We start from the raw sequence: 6,896 nt of genomic DNA, 5'->3' as shown, positions 1-6,896 counted from the left end.
ATACAACCCCATTAGTCTCTAAAATGTCTCAAAGCTCATTAATAAATGGTGCTCACCAGCAGGCTCAAAAGATTTGTTTCTCTTGTGAGTGTTGACATAAACACCACTGCTCCCCCTCTTCCTTTACTGTCCATCTCAATCCAGTTGGTACAAAAAAACTCATTTCAGTGAAACTCGTAAACAATTTCTGACTTTTATTTTGTCCTCGCAAAGATTATGGTTGGTGTGCAATCATATGGGTGGCAGAGGGACTGCAAAGCATATGTCCATTTCTGTATACTGTCACTGAAAATAAACAAGAAGGAAATATTGTTTGCTAAAAATACATGCTGCACAAGTTACACGTTAAAGTAATGTCACAGAGCATGTAGATCGCTGGTACAGTGTGTGATTTGAGAATATCTTGAAATACAGACTTTCCAATCCTCTTCCCCAGTCCTTCCCAAATTATTCCCTCACAAAAAGGAGTCAAACTGAAAGACAGAGACAGAACACTCGAAAAAGAGTTACACTAACAGTCTAAAAGAAGCAAAAAAAAAAGTGGAGGGCCAGTCCTATTAGGTATCATCTAAGTTGGCAATTAACTACAGATTAAGGTTTAGGGTGTAGAAGGAAGGCTCAGATTCTCAAAATAGTTCAGAAATGGTTGCCAAATTTTAAAAAAACTTAATGCTGCCTCCACTAAATGTGTATCTCTGATCTGTTGAACAAAGTTTGCTTCCAATTAATGGAAGTTATTAACTGAAGTTTGGGAGACACAGCAACAACAATGTCAGAGTGCTGCACCTAATCATCATCATCATCATCATCATCATCATCATCATCATCAAACTAGCTACATAAACTGAACTCCAACACTTCCCTTCACTTTTGACTCAAGCATCCCTCCTCCACCCCATGTCCACCTTAAAGCTACCCCTGGATTCACTTAGTCTGAATGGGGTTCTGTGGTCAGGAGGCTGCCCATTAACCATTAACCAAGTTAAGCCAAAGTTTCCTCACCAAGCACACCAAGCATTCACTGAGCATTCAGTCCTTGGAGGTTGCTATCCCTGGTGAAAGAGGATAAGACGTACACGTATGGCAAGGAGAGTTGCAATAGCCAGGCTGACAGTTGAATTTTTGAGAGGGTGAGGTTATCAGGTGGCACACCAAAGATAGCACTAAAAGGAGTGGGTTTGAGTTCACGGTAAGTAATATGAGGGAAAGTGTAAAAAATGGAAGACCTAAAATGAGCCAACTTAGGATAAGCCCAAAGCATGTATGAGAGTGGCAGGGAAGAGCCCACATCTGTCACACATTGGTTCAAAGTAGGAGAAATTTTAGCAAGCTTAGATTTAGACATGTGCAAGTGGTGTATAATTTTAAACTGTATGAGACCATGTCTGATACAGATGGAGGATGAGAATTAAATATTTTTTTTAAATCTTTTTAAAAGCTCCAGTGTGTTGATCACATGAACAGTGTGGAGCATGCAACTCAGGTGTCCTGTTGCTTTAAGGAATTTGAGTAACTTCACATCAAAGCTTTTTATTTTTTTTAAATGGTTTTTAAGCACCTGCACGTAAAATTGTCTCCCAAGAGGAATACATGCCTTCTCCCCAGGAACGATTTTGCCTAATAAAATTGCTGCCTTTTTAAACGTGACCTTTGACACTATCATCTACTGTCAGGATTTGGAAAGTACAGCCGAGTGAAATGGAACAATCTTAAAGTCATTTGTAAAAGCCTAAGTCTTTAATGTTAGACACATGGTGGCCTAGAAGCAAAAAACATAGACCATCTGAATTCTTCATTTAGCCTTTAAAATTCTATCGGCACTGAGATCTATGATACACGAGCCTTTTGAAGTACACCCAGAGGGCATCGTACACGTCTATCAATTTCCTTATTGTGTCTTTTGCAGAAGGCAGCATGGTGGCACAGTGGTTAGAATTGCTTCCCCACTGCTCTGGGGCTCTGGGTTCAAATCCTGGGGTGATGTCTGTGTGGAGTTCATATGGTTCTCCCTGTGTTCACCCGGTTTCCTCCCTGTTTCCTCCAAGTGCCCTTCTCCCACAGTCCAAACACGTACTGGTAGGTTAATTGGCTCCTGGGAAAGTTAGCCGTGTTGTGAGAATGAGAGTGTGTGTTAATGGTATTGTCTGTGTGCCCTGCCATGGATTGGCGTCCTGTCCAGGGTGTACCCTGCCTTACACCCATCGCTTGCCAGGATAGCCCCCAGCTCCCCTGTGACCCTGTGTTGGATAAACCTTAAAAAATGGAGGGCTGGATCTTTCGCAGAAAGTACACTGCCAGTTCCTTTGGGGAAATGAGTGAAGACAGGTTGAGTGCTTCATGGAGCGGTGAGGATCAAAGCGTCAAAATCTCTCCAGGCCAGGAAGTCTCCCATTTTACTTCTCCAAGCCATAACCCTGACCCTTTTTTCCTGATGAAAGACCTCAGAAGATGAAATTATCTTTAAATTAAGATCGCATCTTCCCTGACAAATCCACTGATTTCTTTTCAAATCTCTCCATTTGACAGTTTATGCATCCAATTTCCATCCGTTTTGCCCCCTGTGTCACATCCTCTTTCATTTCTTCCCCTTGCGCCCACCTTCCTCAAGGACCTCCGTAGCTTCAAGATTGTGTTGTGTTGTTTCTCCTTTTTATCTTTTAATGTGGAATTAACATCTACTTGAACAAGTCCTCTCGAGTAACACTTCCACTCTTAGTTTAGAAAAATCTACAAAAGGAAAACTTCTGTTTGCACAGGATAACAGTTGGAAAAGTCATTTTTTTTCTCAAAAAAAGGAGAACTTCTAACAGGCCAGTCTATTGTTTATTCCTGTGTGAAACGTAATACTGTACCTAATTTCTAGTGCTTTTCTCTTGAGAAGTTTTCTTTTTTGCTGAGTGGATCAGCTGTTTGCCTCACAGATTGATCCTGGAAATGAATGCTCGGAGTCATTTGTCACTCTGTCTTTTATGCTCTATTTGATTAGGAAAATTACACAGTGATTTACATTTTTTTTAAACTCCAGAGTAAAATTGGTCCTCCATTTTTTACAAGTACTATAATTGTAAGAGTTCACAGTTGAAAAATGCAGTTAGGGACAAAGGGAAAAATGGTTCACCTAAACATAGGTTTGAAAACTGAGTGAACTTGGAAATTTTGCCCTGAAGCAAAAAGATCTGTTTGCTATGCAGAAAAAACCTAAGTGTGAAATAGACACCAGCAATTCAGGATAATCTTTATAACACAAGTGAACAAACTTCAGACTTACGCTATACTTAAGCTGCATCTCCATTACATAGTTGTGGACGTAAATTTTTAAAAAATAAATCTTTGTGGCGGGGTGTTTTGGAGATGATATAGTGGCGATCAATGGACTTTCTCAATAAAATATGAAATCATGTGTTGTTCTTAATCATAGTAATGCACACAGTTATTGTGGTAATGTTCCAAAAAGTAGAATTTCATATTCTTAGTTATCTAGGTAAATAGTATTTTCATGAATTAAACACCACTGGTGAACACATCAGTAATTTCACACAATAAATAAATACTTCTGCCATCCAGCCACAATCAAGCAGAACAGTGCAAGGAGTGCACTTTGGAGATCAGAGCTGATCTGATCTGAAAGATGGTCCCCAAGCTTCTGTATTAGTTCTTTGAGTACTTGGTTTCTTCTTTTCACTCTTTTTTACATTTGGTGTGTTAATTGGCACCGCAGAACATTTCTTGCATTGCCAATAAAGTGTGAAAAACAGTGGGACAGATTTTTAACCACTGTGCACAATAAAAGGACATCCAGTTAATTTTCTTGTTCTGAGAGTCTCATCTCCCTACATGACCTGATTGCCATTTAGATAGCACCTTTATCATTGCAAAGGCACAATTCAACTTCCCACTTATATTCTTGCTATTGCTGTTACTCATTTTAAGGAATAAATGGCTAAGCAACTATAATCTCTTAATAATAAAGACACTTGTTGTTTGAACAATCTATACCTAGAAATACATTTGATGTTGTGCTAACGTAAGTCTCCTTAAGAAAGCAAGGGAGCAAGGGCAGATAGAAATGGATTTTGGGACTTGACAGCCCTAATATGAGTTTCTGAAACTGACATTGACCAAATAAAAGAAATTCACTGGTGGTGGGACATTGGGGACAGAGGTTACAGCCGGTACCTCACAGCTCTTAAATCCTGCGTTTGGTTTCTGGATTTCAACTGAACACCTTCTGAGTGAAGTTTGCATGTTCCTCTTGTGGTTGCGTGGCTCTGCGTGTGTTTTATTTCCAAATCCTATTAATTGGTGTCTTTAAGTTTTGTGTGTGGGGGGTGTGTGTTATCCCCGATACAGCATGTACAATGTGTTCCTTGCTGTCAACAATGAGGTGCTGCCTTTTTCCCTGTACTCCTGGGATAGTCTCCGAGTTCCCAGGACTCTCACCAGGGTAAGCGGCTTTCTGAAAGATCAGTGTAGGACATTCAGTGGTGCTGTTGAGACTCCCCATATTGGACAGCCATTTACCGGGGGAAACGTGTTCCCCTTGTTTTGTTTGATACATGGGAGGCTGCCTGTGTGAACCGTAAGCTTTGAAGGTTCCTCCTTCTGAGATGACCTGTCCTGTTGACGTGCTTCCAGAACTTTCTGCAAGCAAAGTTTCGAGATGGGCTTCAGCCTTTCAAGTTTTCATTTTACAAGCTCAGCCACAGCCTTTGCTACACATGGGGAAACATTTATGAGTTTCTGAGTCTCTTCTTTCACCTCCACCGAGCAGCTTGGCCAGTCACTATGAGGATAATCATCTTGCACTTGGAAAGTTTCCAGAAAACTTCAATAAGCAATCTGTCTCAGAATTGCTGCAGTATTTAAAAATGCGATCCAACAATGCCCATTTTTAAATATTTTGGTATGAACATTTGTTCCTTATTTCTCACTTCCAAAGAATGTGTTTCCTGAGCAGATCTGGTACAATACTCAATGCACTGCTGTTTCTGGCCATCCTCAAGCTCATGACTATTTTAGAAGCCATAACAAACAGAAAAAAAAAACATTCTGTTTTGATTGTGAAAGAGATCATGCCAGTCAGGAGCTCTTTTCCGATACAAAAGAGGTTGGGTTCATTGTGTTTTGCTGTCTTCAATGTCAAACATAAGGCCTCCGCTGAGTACGAGCGCTTTCCCTGGTTTATTATTCTCCTCATTCTTCCTCATGCATCATGAGCTAGTGCCACGAAATGCTTTCAAGCCCTTAAGGATGCTAAGAGCCAGTGGTCTGTGCTGCATCTGATTGTTTGCGTCAGACATCAATGCTGCTGTTCAGTTTTAGAAACACAGAACAAACTCAGAAACCTAAACTGGCCTCCACAACATTCAACATCTTAAAATAAAAAGTACAGGCTCTGACAACCCATGAGTACCCTGCTTGAACATTTTCTGAAGCGTACCTCTAATAATCGACAAAGTGTGCAGGTATTTTTCTTCCTCTTTCTTTCTTCTTCTAACCTCTGTACTTTCTGCCTCCTCCCAGAGGTTTCACCTCATTGCCTCTCCCTTATTCCTCAGACAGACTTAACGTCTCAGCAGGTTCCCCTCGGGCAGGCTGGGGGCCAATAAATTAATCGATGTGAAATGTCAGGGTGATGCAGACAAATGGTGTCGTAACCCCCCCCACACACACACAAAGAAGGAAAATCAACATCATAAATCTTCCGCTGTTCCTGGTAGATAAAGACCCTGCAAGTCTACACGAGCCTTGATGTGTGGTGAGGTGGGCATGCATGATAAAATACAGACAGACTGAGAGGGGAGACTCTTCTCTCCCAGCTCCCTCTGCAGATAAGACCAAGGTGATACTCTCACATGCTCCTGCTCCCCAAATACAAGGCCATTATAACCCCACCCGGCATTTACGCAGTATAATCCAAGCTGGTCCTGAAGGATCTCAGCACCTTCACAGATTCTGGGTTGCCTTGCTCTCCTTAACACTGATAGATGCTCGCTGTTCGGTTTTACTGAACCACTGTGAGAAAATTGGTCCTTGCCTCAGCAGCTGAGGGGTACTCAAAAAACCGGTGGTTTTTGAGCTGTTTAAAAGACTGGTGATGTACAGTACTCTACAATTGGATTGGAGGTCTAATGTACAGATTTTCTATAATAATAAAAAAAATATTATAGACATTTATAATAATAAAGCCACCGGGCGGTGCGGTGGCTCTGTGGTTAAGGATCTGGTGACTGGAAAGTTGCTGGTTCACATCCCGCAGCCGGCAGAGGAATCCTACTCTGTTGGGTCCGTGAGAAAGGCCCCTAACCCCAACTGCTCCAGGGGTGCCTTATAAATGGCTGATCCTGCGCTCTGACCCCCAGGATTCTCTCCCTGTCTGTGTGTCTCATGGAGAGCAAGTTGGGGTATGCGAAAAGACAAATTCCTAATACAAGAAATTGAATATCGCCAATAAAGCAATCTTAAATCTTAAAATGCTCACCTTGCTTGGCAGAGAGCTAATACAGCTGTGACAGTAGAATGAGGAGAAGACAGATGCCAGCAGTACTGGGGAGCTTGGCCTGGTGTATCACACACAATCAGATGTCCACAGTCTGCTAGAAAGCGGATGTCTAAACCCAGGGAGCAGACAGACCATGGGAAAGCTGAAGGACTTCACGGTGTTTGGAGATTTTAATATGGCAGATCTGGATATGATTGGCACATGCTAAACGAGACTGGGAAGAGAAACTCTCTTTTCCAAGCTGGGTATCAAGAGCTGGGAAACATCCAAAAGGAATGTGAGGGCGTAAGGAGTGCTAAAGATAAAAATGTGAAGTACATTTGATTTAAAAACTGAAAGAGAATCTTTCGTTTTTCAAATAGGTTTAAGGTCTGAATCATTTTTCTTTGTCTCG

The sequence above is a fragment of the Atractosteus spatula genome, chromosome 4, assembly GCF_055471065.1.
Source record: "Atractosteus spatula isolate fAtrSpa1 chromosome 4, fAtrSpa1.hap1, whole genome shotgun sequence".
In the NCBI taxonomy this organism is placed as follows: domain Eukaryota; kingdom Metazoa; phylum Chordata; class Actinopteri; order Semionotiformes; family Lepisosteidae; genus Atractosteus; species Atractosteus spatula.
This window is presented reverse-complemented; position numbering follows the sequence as displayed.